Here is a 14,636-nt window from a genome sequence, read left to right as displayed (position 1 = left end):
CACTTTGTTAAAACATGTTTCCTTTCAGTGAGTAAATGTTTCTCATTTGAGCTATTTTAATTTGAGCGTGAAAGGTTTAAACTTTTTATTACATGCTTGCAAAGCTGTCATGTAGAACTAGCTCTTGCACTGCACAAGTGTGGATTGACAAACATATAAGCACCAGATAAAAGGTGATGAGCGGGCTGGGGAACACAGGGAAACCTGATCCTGCTTTAATGAAAGCAGCTTTCAAGGTATCCCCACCTCGTAGCAGAAATAAGGCCACAGCGACAAGCATTTGTTTAGCATGATGAGGATCATGTTCAAGACGTATCTACAGCGTTCAGCACAAGCTCTGCCGTTTGGACCCTGCAGAGAGTAAGAGAGAGAACTGCTAAGGGCATGGAGACAGTAGAGCGTTTACAGCAGCGCAGTTGCACCGATGTAACTGCGCCGCTATAAGCTCTCTAGTGTAGCCGCTCTAAGCCAATGGGAGAGCGCTGTCCCCTCGGCTTAATGACTCCAGCCTCTGCGAGCATCAGAAGCTGTGTCAGCAGTGACACTGTCCACACCAGCACTCACGTTGCTCAGGGGGTGGTTTATTCACACTCCTGAGCAACATAAGTTATGCTGTCAGAAGCTGTAGTGTAGATGTATCCCAGCTTACTTCTGCTGAGCATGGAGAACTCTTTGTTTGCCTTGCCTGCCTTTGGGTTTTAAGCTGCTGCCCATCACAGTAGTATCTGAGCACCTTCCACATAAAACCAATGGTGCAACAGTGACGTCCCTAGTAGACTTCATGAAATCTCTGGCACTTTTCCTTTTTCAGGGTAAAAACTCTGCTCGGGGCAAAGCTTTTGTTTTTAAGATTGGTAATTTACTTTTGTTAGGGCATTGGTTGTTTGTGGTTAGTTTCAGGATTGTGCATTGGCTTGGTTTTTTGGTTGGTTGGGGTATATTAGGTCAAAGGGGCTGTCAATGTTGTGAGGATCTTTCCTATGGTGAAAAGGTCTTTTTTATCCCTTGTAGTTAACATCACACCTGGGCATAGTTTCCACTTGTACTTATGTTGAAGCATCAATCTTGATGCTCACCATGCAGGGACTTGCACTACTAATTTCTTCAGCTCTTGGCTGGACTCAGCAGTTCTTCCTCAAAAACGCAGGTCCTCCTGACTGCTGTTTCCTCATGCCTCTTCTTCTTAAGGCTTCTGCTCCTGCCTCTCACTGAAGGTAGCTCCTGACAGGATTCTGAGTTCCCTCTGGATACCCTGCATCCCTTTGTCTTTCTCCTTCTCACTGATCGCACATGCTCCCTTTTATAGAGAATCCTGTCCCCTGGCTGCTATCCGGTAATCCTGCTCACCTGACCAAACACACACTGTCCCATACACAAATCCATCACAAGGGGATGGATAACAAAATACAGGCGGAGACGAGTCCAGCTCCCTAGAAGGGCCAGTCTACCCTCTGACAGTGTATTTGTGTGTGCAAGCAGCTGTATGTGTCAGCAGATTTTGAAATTTCACACCTATCCACCCATTTGCACATGATATTACTGAAATTACAAACTCAATTACTATTTGCTGTGCATGTAGATTGAATAATTGACATGCAGAAAGGTACGTAGCTGCACCATTAACTAATTTGCACATGCAAATGATTGTTTCCATACAGATGTTTGTGGGCTGACCTACTGCACTCTTTTTTGAAAATCTGGTATTTAAAATGGGATTACAGTCTGCAAAGTGACTCTAAAATAACACCGTGGAGCTCTATAGTTATTCTCTCTGTGATTGTTCTAAGTTATGCTCTTCTAACTTACACTGGATGCTAACAGCCTCAGAGGTCTGTTGTGACAACTGAGGGTTACAGAGGCATAGAGATACCACCCCAGCTGTAGGAAGGGGGCATGGGAATGGCTATATCAATTCTACACCATCCAAGGCCCTCCTTGGACCGGGAAGATCTTACAATAGACAGTTTTCAGGTTGTCTTCTGCCAACAGAGTGACATAAAGCAACTTTACTGAACTTAAGAGGTGAGTCCTTATTTCTGATGGCAGGATTTATGCCTTGGGCTCTCTTCTTACACTTCTCAATACCCAGCTGGATACTGTGAATTTTGCTTAACAGTGTTTACCTTATGCTATGTGATATTCCCATCAGAGGCAGACATTTTATCTCAATAGTCCCAATACATGTTATGCTTGGAGATGCATGGACTATATGGGGGGAGGGAGTGGGGGGCATCTAACTTGAATTACCTTCCCAGCAGTTGTAAGTTGAGGTGTTTTCTGTTTCTCCTTTGAGCTTGTCAAGTTTTGGTTTGGAAATGAATAACTGAGAAATATTTACTCCCAAATCCTCTTCCTCTGGTGCTCCTTGCTTTCACTAAGCAGAAGCAGTCAGAATCCCAGAAATGTATGTCCTAGTATACTTTGAGCTGCATCTGAAAAACCCTGCTACACATTCTTGTGTTTTTTCTGAACACTTTTGTGGCTATCGGGCCCTTGTTAAAAAAAAAAAAAGACTATAATTATATCGATAAGAGCTATTAGTGTTTGTTATAATAAAATAAATCATCAATATAATGTCCTTCCTAAGAATTACAGCCACTCCTTCCTGCCACTACACTGTTGTGCTAGGGTGTTATCTGCATTCTTATGTCTGGCATTTGCAATTTTTGATGGCCTTCAGTCCTCAAACTATCCCTACTGCATGTGCGTACATTAAATAAACCTAGATTAGCAAGCATTTTGGAGATAAAACGGAGCTAGTGTAGTGCAAAGGACTGCACTTCCCTAAGGTCAGGCTCATTTGATAGGTTAAATACTAACTTGATAGTAATTATGATCTCCATAGAGTGAGACAAGGAGAGAATAAGATATTTAACACCGTGTGCATTGGCTATGAAAACCTTTTCAACTCTTGCTTTCATCCTTAAAGTTTTCAGTTTTATTAAAAATATATTGGTGTATTTTTAAAGAAATAATGACCCTTTTCTCCATTCATGTTTTCTTTTCGTTCAGAAACTTTTCTCTGTGTTTACTCTCCACTTCCCAAGGATGGATGCTCTAGCTACCATCTACAGCAGCATCATAAATATCCATTTCCAGCACTGGGGCTTCTGTTACAGTGTACTGAAATCTATCAGCACACTCACACAAGCTGCACTTTGTCTGCATCAGAAAATGGCCCAGAATTTCCTACCCACAGCTATTAGAATCCATTATCTTTTTAATTTAAGAGGTGCTTCCTACCTACACATATTCCAGCCAACACAGTTTCCTCTGCTATGTATAGGATCAGACCAATCACCCTTTTCCTCCACCATGCATTGTAAACGTTTATAAGATTTATGTTACTCTTCTTAAAGTCTCTAGTCAAACTGAGCTGGGGATTGCCCTCAAATAAATACATACGCATAACCACTGTTAACGCCAAAAGGAGTTGATGATCTCCAAAATATTTTGCAATAGGGTTCCCTTATGTTGACACACAAGCCTTGAAAAATAGTTCAGCATCCGGAGTCCAAATCAATTGAAAGATATGGAGGATGCAAGAGTTTCATCCTGGGAGATGAGGAGATACACCCCACCAGAGAGAGAAAGGGATGTAAAGATACCAGTAGAATAATTTTATCCACATTCCACACACTGCTGTGCCTGAGTAAACCAGGACTTAAACTCTTTATGCAACCTTAGAAGAGTAATTTTTTTGTTTTTTCAATTGTACTGCAGCCCAGTGCTTGTTTAATAATGGACACACCCTTATTCACAGCATCAGAAATTTGTGATTAAAAGTCTAATAGAGGATAGTTACCTATGTAGGTATGTGCAGTACACCAAGCTTTTGTCAGCCATGAAAACTATCATATGATGAAAAGAGGTTCACATTCCAGACCTTCTCTAAACTGAATTTAAAACCCCCTTGCCGTGGGGTGCCATGCTCAGGGCCGGAGCACTTCCTTCTGACTCCCTCTGGGGATTAGCTCTGCCAGTCCAACACCCCTCCTGTCATTGCTCACTCCATCACTCTCTATCTCGCTTTCTCGCTCTCTCAGGACTCAACTGCTCCTGCTTCATGCTTGTCCCCCCAGCAAGGTCATTGCAGTCCTCTCTTTGCAGAATATCAAACTCTCTGGGAACCCAGGCAATCTTTCCTCTCCCTTCCCTTTAACAATACCACTGTCCAGTGGCTGGTAGGGGAACCCAGGCCTGTCCTCTATGTGGGGTTCCAGCCCAGCAGAGGTATTAGGGGTTTGTGGGGTCCTGGGCCAGAGTACGTGAGGGCCCCATCCCACCTCTTCCGCCTGCAGTTCCCCCTGGCTGCCTCTGGCACTTCTGTTGGGGAAATGGGGTCAGGGCACAGGGACTTGCCCCTCTCCCTGGCAGGAGTGCTTGGTGGGCACCCATTTTTCCAGGGGCCCCCCAATTGGCCAGGGACCCTGGGCACAGGCCCCAGTGGCCTAGTGGCAAATCCGCCACTGCAGCCTAGGGACCATACAACAAGCGGTCAAGGTCTGCTCAGTCTTACTGCTAAATCCCTGATCTACTTCCTCCCTTACTGTCTCTCACCTTGATAGTGACTGCAGTTTCTCTCTCTCTCTCTCTCTCTCTCTGCAGCCCCCTTCTACTCTCAGCTCCTGGGCTTTATTTAGGCCCCTCCTGTTCCTGTCTAGCTGACCATTATCTCTAATTCATCCCTGTTCCCTGGCTTCTCCTCCAGGGGCAGCCTAGGAGGCTAATTAGCCCACCTGCCACCTTAACCCCTTCAGGTCTTGTGTGGAGTGGACATACCATCACTTCCCTGTTATAGTCTGCTCCTACCTCCGCTCTTTGTAATCGCTGTACATGACCATGTGCTCAGGGTGTTCAGGGACAACATTACGCTGCACATTTCTTCAGGGTGAATCTCATGAGGAATGATCTTCCCAGGCACTGAGCATCTCCTAAGATTCCCATTGATGTCAGGGGGAGAGGAGGGCTCTCATGCCCTCTAAGAAGGATCTTGGCACCTTGCAAGACCTAGTTCAAGTGAAGCAGTGTCAGTTTGTACCCACAAGTTAGAATGCCCCACCCATTAGCTAGCTGTCTTGGCAGGAACTTTCAAGAGACCAAGTTTTCTCCTGAGATTTCTAATGCTGCCTGAGCTGTGCTGGAAGCAGAAAGCACAATGAGGCATGGAAATAAAAATGAATGAGAGCACATAGTGTTTGATTCTCAAAATGGGGGAAAGGGTTTGTCGCAGAGGAAGAAGAGTGTTCCTATTTTATTTTCAAGGTGGTTTCCCTCCCTTTATCCTACCACTATTTATTGAAGTGAGAACCTTTTTGGTATTGTGGGTCAGGTTTATCGGAGGCTAGAAAGAGTGTGAGGCAGCATGTAGGGAGTCTGCCGGAGTGCGAAGGAGGTCAGCAATTTGGGCAGCCTGAGCAGAGCGGGCAGTAGCACATGCTGTTGATAGTGTGACTTTTATTTACAGGTACTTAGGCACCTGACTTCTATTGATTTCAATGGGAGTTAGTGCTTAAACAGCATTGAGGATCTGGCCCTTATACCATTTCTGGTCGGTTACTGGTTGTCTGTAGCTTTTGGGGTCTATTTCACATTTGCAAAGCCAAGGTCCCTGACACCTGCTTTTTCTGCATCCTGTTTAGGTGCAGGAAGTGCTGGATGTTAGTTTTTAAGATCGCCTAGTACAACTGGATGAAAAGGTCACCAAAGAAGGAAAAAATTTCCCAAGAAACTCCCCTGATGTCAAAAAATGCCCAGATAGGTTCCTAATCGCTCCTCACACCAGGTGTAGAATTCTGGGCTTAAATAAGCGAGCTGGGATTAACATGTCCCTGAATGAGAGAATTAGGGAAGGTATGGTTACATGAGCCACCTGCTTCACGCTCTCAAGACGTAGTCTGACATGCCAGGGTGACACTTGGTGTTAGCTGCCCAAAGTCAAGGTGTTGTGTGCATTAGCACTATGTGGGACAGAATTTCAGCTGCTGAAGCTTAGAGATTAATGACCTCTGGAGACAAGTAGAAATTGTGGGTGAATAGTGGCTCTGCTGAAGTTAGTAGGAGCTTTGCCTTTGACTTCAGTGGGGTCAGGATTTTACCCCATATATTGTTAAGCAATGATGACCAGTCGGGAAAAATGGAGGATAGGAAAGTGTTAGGCAATAAGAAGTACGATGAAGGTGCCAGTCAAACTGTACAGTGAATTGGAATCAACTTTAAGCGAGGTAGTAGGGGATTAAAGACTCACTTATTTGTAACATCACTAGCGGTACTGGTGCTGAAGTCCTTCAGGTGTGTTACCGGGTCAGCTAGGAATATGTGTCAGAGGTAATGAGAATGCGAGTGGCAGTGGGGGGACAGTGTTGACCTGGCAAAATATTGTGAGGCTGAGTTGAATGGGGGAGTGAAGCATGTCAGAGACAAATAAAACAGGAAACATTATCTCAGCAAAAATGAAATGATAGTAGAGAATGGGAGAAAAAGGAATCACTGTTCCTGAAGCAGCCACAGAACCTCATTATATAACTTCTGCTGCTCTGACAACAAATCGTTAATTTCCTAGTAAACACACACATTTATGGAAAGCAAATATTCATATTTTGGTGACACAAAAATGCATCTAACTGAATGAAGCATTTTAGTTACTAATCAGAAATGGATAGTATAATGTTCATAAAAAGTCAAGCATGGAAATGAAATTTGAAAAAATTTTTGCAGGGAATGTTTTTTGCATTTCAAGAGTGTGTGAGATTTCCTATTGACTTGGTTAATTTATGGCTTCCATGAATCATTCTGAGTCTAGTCAGATGAACTTATGGAGGAAAAGGATATTGAACATTTTAACAAAGTTCTTATTGATACTGTAAAAAGATATTTTGAGGTATGATTTCAATATATATGAGATACCTATGAGTAATACATGTGAGTGCTTCTATGCTGTTTCATGCCGTATTACCTCCCATTTACCCAAAATTTAGAATAATTAGAACAGGATTCATGATTTTAAATAAGAATATACCTGACAGCTCTGTGGATCATTGTATAACAGGTTCCTTTTTCTTGTTTCTATGTATTCATATGCCTAACTGGACATGATTTGAATATTATGAAAAGGATAGTATTAAATACTTCCTGTTATATTGGAAACATAGTTATTCCAGTTTCTTCTTTGAAATTAGATTGTTTACCTTCCATTCTGGTCAGCTACTTGTATGTTACAACCTCATGGTGAATGCTGCAATGAAAAATGAGAGCCTTATGGTATTAGTAAATGGGTAAAACTAATGATAGAAACTACATGAAATAATAAATATATATATATATATAAACCTGCTTCTTGAGTAGAAGCCTCAGTGAAATGGTCTGGTTGTGTTAAATCATTTCCTTCTGAACAAGTGTCAGTGCAAAACTGTCACACAATTGTCAGTAACTGGCACCCTTGTTGGTAGGCTCATCAGAGAAAACAAAGACCGAATTACCATGAAAACGAAACTTCTGGAAGGAGTCCCTCCAGATTACGGTTGTGGCTTGTTGGCAGGGAATGATGGGGAAATGTAAATTGCCACTGTGTATGCTGTGTTTGCTTTGTGGGTAGAGGATTTCAGCCTCCAAAGATGTCAATTCAGCAGCTTTCACAAGCACTAACAATTAATTCAAAACATTAAAATTAGGAGAAAAAATGTGATAAAGGGTTAATGTGCTGTGTGAATGCTTGTTTATATCTCTCTATTGTTACCATCAGGGTGTTGATGAGCACGTATTTATCCATAAGCCACTAATTTACTGCCACTTTGCCCATGGTGTTGGAGAACCTTGTTACTTTCCAGTATCTGATTGGGAGAAGCTGACCAGAATTTTAACAGATTCATTAGAGCACTACAATGAGCTTCATGCTGCAATGAATCTTGTTCTTTTTGAGCATGCTATACAGCACATGTAAGTTTCCTTACTTTCAGCTGGTATAATGTGTACTCTAACAAAGATAATCACTGAAGTGCAAATTCGTTTAAAGGTGACCTGCAAGGGTATTAAAAATAACCTCACATATCTTTAGAGCAGTGTGCTGAGTGCCTCAAGTGACCAGACTAAGCCAGGCATTTAGCACTGTTTTAAAATAAAATGTAACAATTTTTACTTTTAAAGGTTCCAAGAAACCTCGACCCACTGTGAATTGTTGGCTTCCTCTCAGTGTGACCCACCAAGCATGTTGCTGATCACATCAAATCCACTATAGAGCCCTGGGGCAGACTGCAGCTTTACCCATTACAATATTTTAAGACTTGTTATTACAATATTATATTGATTTCAAATATTTTACATTTCTATGTGGGAATGAAATAAAGGTTATTTAAAAAACACTTTGAAATCTAGGAAGGAGGCTTTAATTAACTTCCCCAGGGTCACTCCAGTCTGAAGTGGGGTTCTGTGGTAGATATGACATCTGTTTAGTCAATGCCAGGAGGTCATCTACAACTGGAGGTATTGATCCAGTGTGTCTAGACTTAGCAAAGTCTAAAAAAAGAAGGGGGGGGGAAGGGAACTAAAGTAAGATTTACATTTTAAATCCCTTTGGGGGGATTTTCTGGGACATCTCTTGCATGTTTTGTAAGCTGATTGTTTATTGATAAAATTATTTTACAGGCCCTTTTTAATACAGACCTAAGTTTTGCACCTAGGGAGCCAAATTTAGCTCTGGTTTAACTCCATTGTCTTATGCTTTATTAGGTTTATTTAATTCTTTATTACATTTATTTTAGCCCAAACATGAGCTAGACACTCACTGCATGTGTAAATTAGGATTACTCACATGAGCTAAGATTTGCAGGATCCGTTATTAAAATTAAGCATTCACTGATTTTGTTGTTTGTTCACTTTTTGCATTCCATTTAGCTTAAATAGTAAAACTACACTAGTCAGTTTTGCTTTGTATATGGTGTTTCACCGTTTGGTTCTCATATATTTGTACAATGCCAGTGCTTTTGAGCTCACAACATTATAGGTAAAAAGAAAAGGAGTACTTATGGCACCTTAGAGACTAACAAATTTATTTGAACATAAGCTTTCATGAGCTACAGCTCACTTCAGCTTATGCTCAAATAAATTTGTTAGTCTCTAAGATGCCACAAGTACTCCTTTTCTTTTTGCGAATACAGACTAACACGGCTGCTACTCTGAAACCAACATTATAGGTGAAATTTAAGTCACCATCCCCTGCCAAATCCTTCACACACACACCCTTCACTAAAATATAATGCAAAATAAGAAAATATTTCTGTTTGCTGATTTTTGGAATCCCTGACACACACACACACCCCTCCTCAAAGCTTAAAATGGGGGTCTGTATCCCTTGGCCTCTCAAGGATACCTTTGAATTGTGAACAATATTTTCCATTTTGAGGAATGTCATTAGATTCACCTTGACACAAAAGTAGAAATACAAGTCAATGGTGGAGGATCCCCAAAGGAATGTAAAAATTCTTCTTCCACTGGGACTCTGAGCTAAAAGCATATTAGCTCTTCATCTTGTTTGGATTTTGTTAATTAAGAAAAATGTACTTAGTTACTCTGACAGGAAGCAGTGTATGTAGAGGCTGAACTGAGCTTGAGACCAGATGTCACATAGTCTGAGATAGCATAAGTTTCTTGTGCTACTTCACTGTTAATAGAGTAGAACCTCATCAATTATGGTAGCTAAAAGAACTCCATATTTTACTCAAGTGGGAATGTAATTAAGCCATACGATAGAGGCTTTATCCTTTTACTGCTATACATGGTTGGTTGTGTCTTAACGATCTTAAATGACGTTTTTGTTCAACGTTTTTCAACATGGAAATTACAGGAACTGGCAATTGGGGAATATATTGACCCGTTCATATCTAGTTCACCAGTTTGAATGCAGTCAGTGACAGTAGTGACCAAAAGTGACTGCTCTCTGCTGGCTGTATTTGAAGAAGATCTCAGTCCAGTTCCTAGTAGGTGTCCATATCCTACAGATTACCACTGGTACTAACTGGTAGTCCCAGCAGAGAAGCCAGAGGCTGACTAGGCTTATAGAATTGCTGTAGCTTTGACATTCCAAAGGGCCTAGAAAATAAGCAGATATGATTGATACAGTTGACCTTCAGTATTTTCCTCTCGTCACCTTTTTAAAAAATATCTCCCTTTTGAAGGTTTCCATACCATATATGGCCCACCCCAAAAGATTAGGAAGATGGCAATCCAGACAGGGACTCTGCAGCTTGGATCTATCTGTGAAAATCAAACTAATATTTTCTAGCCCATAAACTTCAATAGATTACATATGATGGAAAAGTCTGCTACCAAGCAAAAATAAAAACACTGTAATTTAATATAATTTCCATAGGTGTCATGTCAGCTGCATTCTTGAGGCCCCATATGGCAATGCTCTCTTAATTGGAGTTGGAGGTAAGGGCAAGCAAAGTTGGTGCTGCTTAGCAGCCTTTCTCAGCTCCCTGGCAGTTTTCCAAATAGCTTTTGGTAAAGGAAATGCTATTCATGATCTCAGGGTAAAAGTTTTAATTTCTTTTAACATACTGTTTTTATTTCCCAAGGTTCATAGAATTACCCACTTTCTGTCAGCCGAAGATGGGAGATTACTTGCTGTACGTGAGCAATGAATAACAGATTATTTTATGTGTGTGCACGTCTGTGCATAGTGATGGTAGCCCTCAACATGTGATTGTAGGCTTTGCCTCTCCCCATTACTAAAGTTGTATGTTGTGAGCCTAGAAATGCTCCCTGTATTGATTGGTTTCCCCCTTACCAGAGGGAACATTCAACAGTTTGTGAAGATGACTTTCTGGCTGCTTTGTGCTGAGTGGTGCAATTTTATGTGAATTGTTTTCCTTCTCCTTACTTGTCCTTTATCTCACAGTCTCTGCTAAGGAAGCACAAACCAAATATCATTTAATTCTGAGTTTAACTTTCAAACTCTGTGTTTGAGAGGATTAGAAATTAGGCAAGGTAAATTCACCCATTTTAGCATGGACTAAATCACTAAAGCACACACAATATCTTAAGCTTAACTGTGGCCAGCTTTTATTTGTGACCTAACTGTGGCAATTGTTCATATTGGCCTGTAGCCATAACATCTTGACAAAGGGCCAAATTTACTAGCTGGAAGTCAGTGAACTTGTATTACAGAGTAATTTAGCCTCAAGAAATATAATATTTATTTATTTATATCAGTGGATAACTTTATTTCATATTTCTGTAGTTCATTGAAAATAAATGGGTCTTTACCCCATTGTGACTGACAGATTGCATCCGATGAAGTGAGCTGTAGCTCACGAAAGCTTATGCTCAAATAAATTGGTTAGTCTCTAAGGTGCCACAAGTACTCCTTTTCTTTTTGCGAATACAGACGAACATGGCTGCTACTCTGAAACCAGATTAAAATATAAAATTTATAACCTTCAGAAAATATATGGTCAAAACTATGATGTTATTACCAATTTCCTAAATGCTTATTTCTATAAAAGAGTAGAAGAACTCCAAAGAAGACTTTAAGTAACTAAGAATATGTTCTTAATTAAAAAAGTAAAAATAAGTTTTACATTTATTATACATAATAAAATATAAGTAATTAAAGAATATTATGTAATGGAGTTCAGATGTAATGGAGATCAGAAACTCAAGCTACAGAAAAAAAGATTTGTTAGTGTTCTCATCAGCAGAATCTTGCAATTGAGAAACTTACTGCTCTGGGTCTAAGTGGAAGGTGATAGGTGGTGGTCTTCTCTTTCAGTATTTCATCGTGGGGGGATGAATATTCCAACATCATCTGGCAAAGAGTTCCACAGGTTGATTGTGAGTTATGTGAAGAAATACATCCTTTCATTTGTTTTAAATCTGCTGCCTATTAATTTCATTTGGTGATTCTTAGTTCTGTGTTATGAGAAGGAGTAAATAACACTTCCTTATTTACTTTCTCCACACCAGTTATGATTTTATAGACCTCAGTCATATTCCCCTTTAATCATCTTTTTTCCAAGATGAAAAGTGCCAGTCTTATTAATCCCTCCTCATACGAAAGCCGTTCCATACCCCTAATAATTTTTGTTGCCCTTTTCTGAACCTTTTCCAATTCCAGTATATCTTTTTTGAGATGGGGCAACCACATCTGCATAAAATATTCAAGATGTGGTCTTACCATGGATTTATATAGAGGCAATATGATATTTTCTGTCTTATTATCTATCCCTTTCTTAATGATTCCCAACATTCTGTTTGCTTTTTTGACTGCCCCATCACATTGAGTGGATGTTTTCAGAGAACTATCCACAATGACTCCAAAATCTCTTTCTTGAGTGGTAACAACTAATTTACACCCCCTCACTTTATATGTATAGTTGGGATTATGTTTTCCAATGTGCATTACTTTGCATTTATTAACATTGAGTTTCGTCTGATATTTTGTTGCCCAATCACCCAGTGTGGAGAGATCGTTTTGTAGCTCTTTCCAGTCTGTCTGGGACTTAACGGTCTTGAGTAGTTTTGTATTGGCATATGATAGTCAAAGTACTGTTGTGGTTTTTTAATCAATGTGTTCTGCACTGGATTTATGCATGCCTTTAGTGTCCATACTTCCCCATGTAAAAAACAAGAATAGAGTATGCCACATGAATAATTTGTATTCATCTACATGTCTCTGTTTTTAACTTGGATTCTCATGCCTGTGAAGATCTGTCATCTTCATACATTTTTATGTGGAGTTTCAGGGGTGGTGCAGTGATCTTCATGGCAACACTTTTTTTATTGAGGACCCAGTGGTATCTCAGCAATGTTTGGAAGACAAACTGATGGTGGTTGCTCTACAATTATTAGATACATTGTCCCTAGGTATCACCAAAATGGTGGCACAGAAATAAATATCTACATGTTTAAACCCTTTCCAATCACAATCCTTTCCTTGTTTTCTGTATGCAATAAATAAAGTAATAAATAGAAACGTGGTTTTACTATAAAAGGACATTAACATTATTTACCATCTGTAACTTATTGTTGGGACAAAATGATCTGTAGCTGAAAACTTACAAATGAATGGGCCATGTTTCTCTCTAGTGCAACTATACTGAATTTAGTAGAATTATACTAGGGGTTAATTTGGCCCCATGGGCCAAGTTAAGTGATATGGGCTTATAGAATTACTGTAGCTTTGACATTCCCAAGGGCCTAGAAAATAAGCAGATATGATCAATACAGTTGACCTTCAGTATTTTCCTCTCATCACCTTTTTTAAAAAATCTCCCTTTAGAAGGTTTCCCTACCATATATGGCCCAGATTATGCATTGCAAATTACACAGGTGAAACTCAGAGTGGCACAGAGGTGACCCATTGAAGTGAATGGGGCTATATGTGGGTGCACCCATGTGGTTCTCAGTGCTAGATCAGTGCCTGACTGAATGAACCAACTGTACCTCATGTTCACCTGCTGAGCCTGCTCTGAAGTGTGCATCTCAGTTTTGAGTTGGATGCCCTTTGGGGTTTCAGCAGATGCACAGATATTGTATATACGTTACTTATCTAGAAACAACAGTACAAAAACATCCCTTTGTTCTTCACTTTCATATGACCATTCTGTCGATCCCAGAATATGAGTTAGAGTTTTTCATGAACTGGTCCTTAAATCTGATTGATGTACTCCATAGAATCATGGTTTGCTTTTCACAAAACACCATCTACTCAAGTTTTACTTGACTTTTATGATCTGTCTAAAATGTATCTTCCTGATATTCACAATGATTTAAAATCACCATTCTTCTCCCCCACACCTGCAGAGATGCTTGTTTCACTGCTTCTCTCTTACTAGTTATAGTAATTGTGTCCTGTCTAGAATCCCAGCATTTTACTGGAAAACTAAACAGTATACAGGAAAACATTTGTGATGGAAAGTAGGAAAATACTATATGAGGAACAATCAGCGTGGGCTTTATAGGGTAATCAGCAAGCTGATCTGAGAGCAAAATGATTGTTCATCTTTTTGGGTAGCTTCCCTGTCTTTCTTTGTGACAGTGGCTAGATCTTCAAATTGTTAATTATGTACTGCCCTCTAGGGATATGTGTTTTGCTTGTGGCAACCTGCTTGGAGGCCTTAAGGGATCCATTTATTACAGTCTGTATTTCTCATATGGAATGCTTACTTCTCTCTTCACCTTTTTTTGACCTTGATAGTAACTTTGAATATCTCCTGTTCCAGATATCATTATTTTTAAGTTGCTTTTTAACCTCTTCCAGGTTGTGTGGGGTTTTTTTTGACTATTGGCATCCTGTGGGTTTGTGTTTTGTGTTCAGTGGATTTTAAGTAGTCATGCATGTGTGTATCTATAGAGGGAGTGTATGCATATATATGTGGAAATATATGATATCATAAATACAAATTCCTTTTACATTATTTTAATAAAACTGATTTTTAACTTTTAATTTGTGATATTTCCAACCGAGTGTTTCTTAATGTGTATGTATATTCAGATTGTGGAAATGACCTATTTTATTTCCTACCTCCGAGTGATGTTTTCACCCTTTATTTTAAAGTTATAGCGAAGAATATTAGCACTGTTCCTTCTCACAAGTGCTCAGATACCCTATGAGTCTTTTCTTGTTTTAGTTAATGACA

The 14,636-nt window shown here is 39.9% G+C and overlaps 1 pseudogene; it reads left to right on the top strand.

The window, feature by feature from the left end:
- The window catches only part of LOC140895942 (dynein axonemal heavy chain 11-like), a 175,709-nt pseudogene that overhangs the window by 58,414 nt on the left and 102,659 nt on the right, over positions 1–14,636 (top strand).

Source organism: Lepidochelys kempii, chromosome 11, assembly GCF_965140285.1.
Source record: "Lepidochelys kempii isolate rLepKem1 chromosome 11, rLepKem1.hap1, whole genome shotgun sequence".
NCBI lineage: Eukaryota > Metazoa > Chordata > Testudines > Cheloniidae > Lepidochelys > Lepidochelys kempii.
Note: the sequence above shows the minus strand (reverse complement) of the source record. Positions and strands in the feature narration are given on the sequence as shown.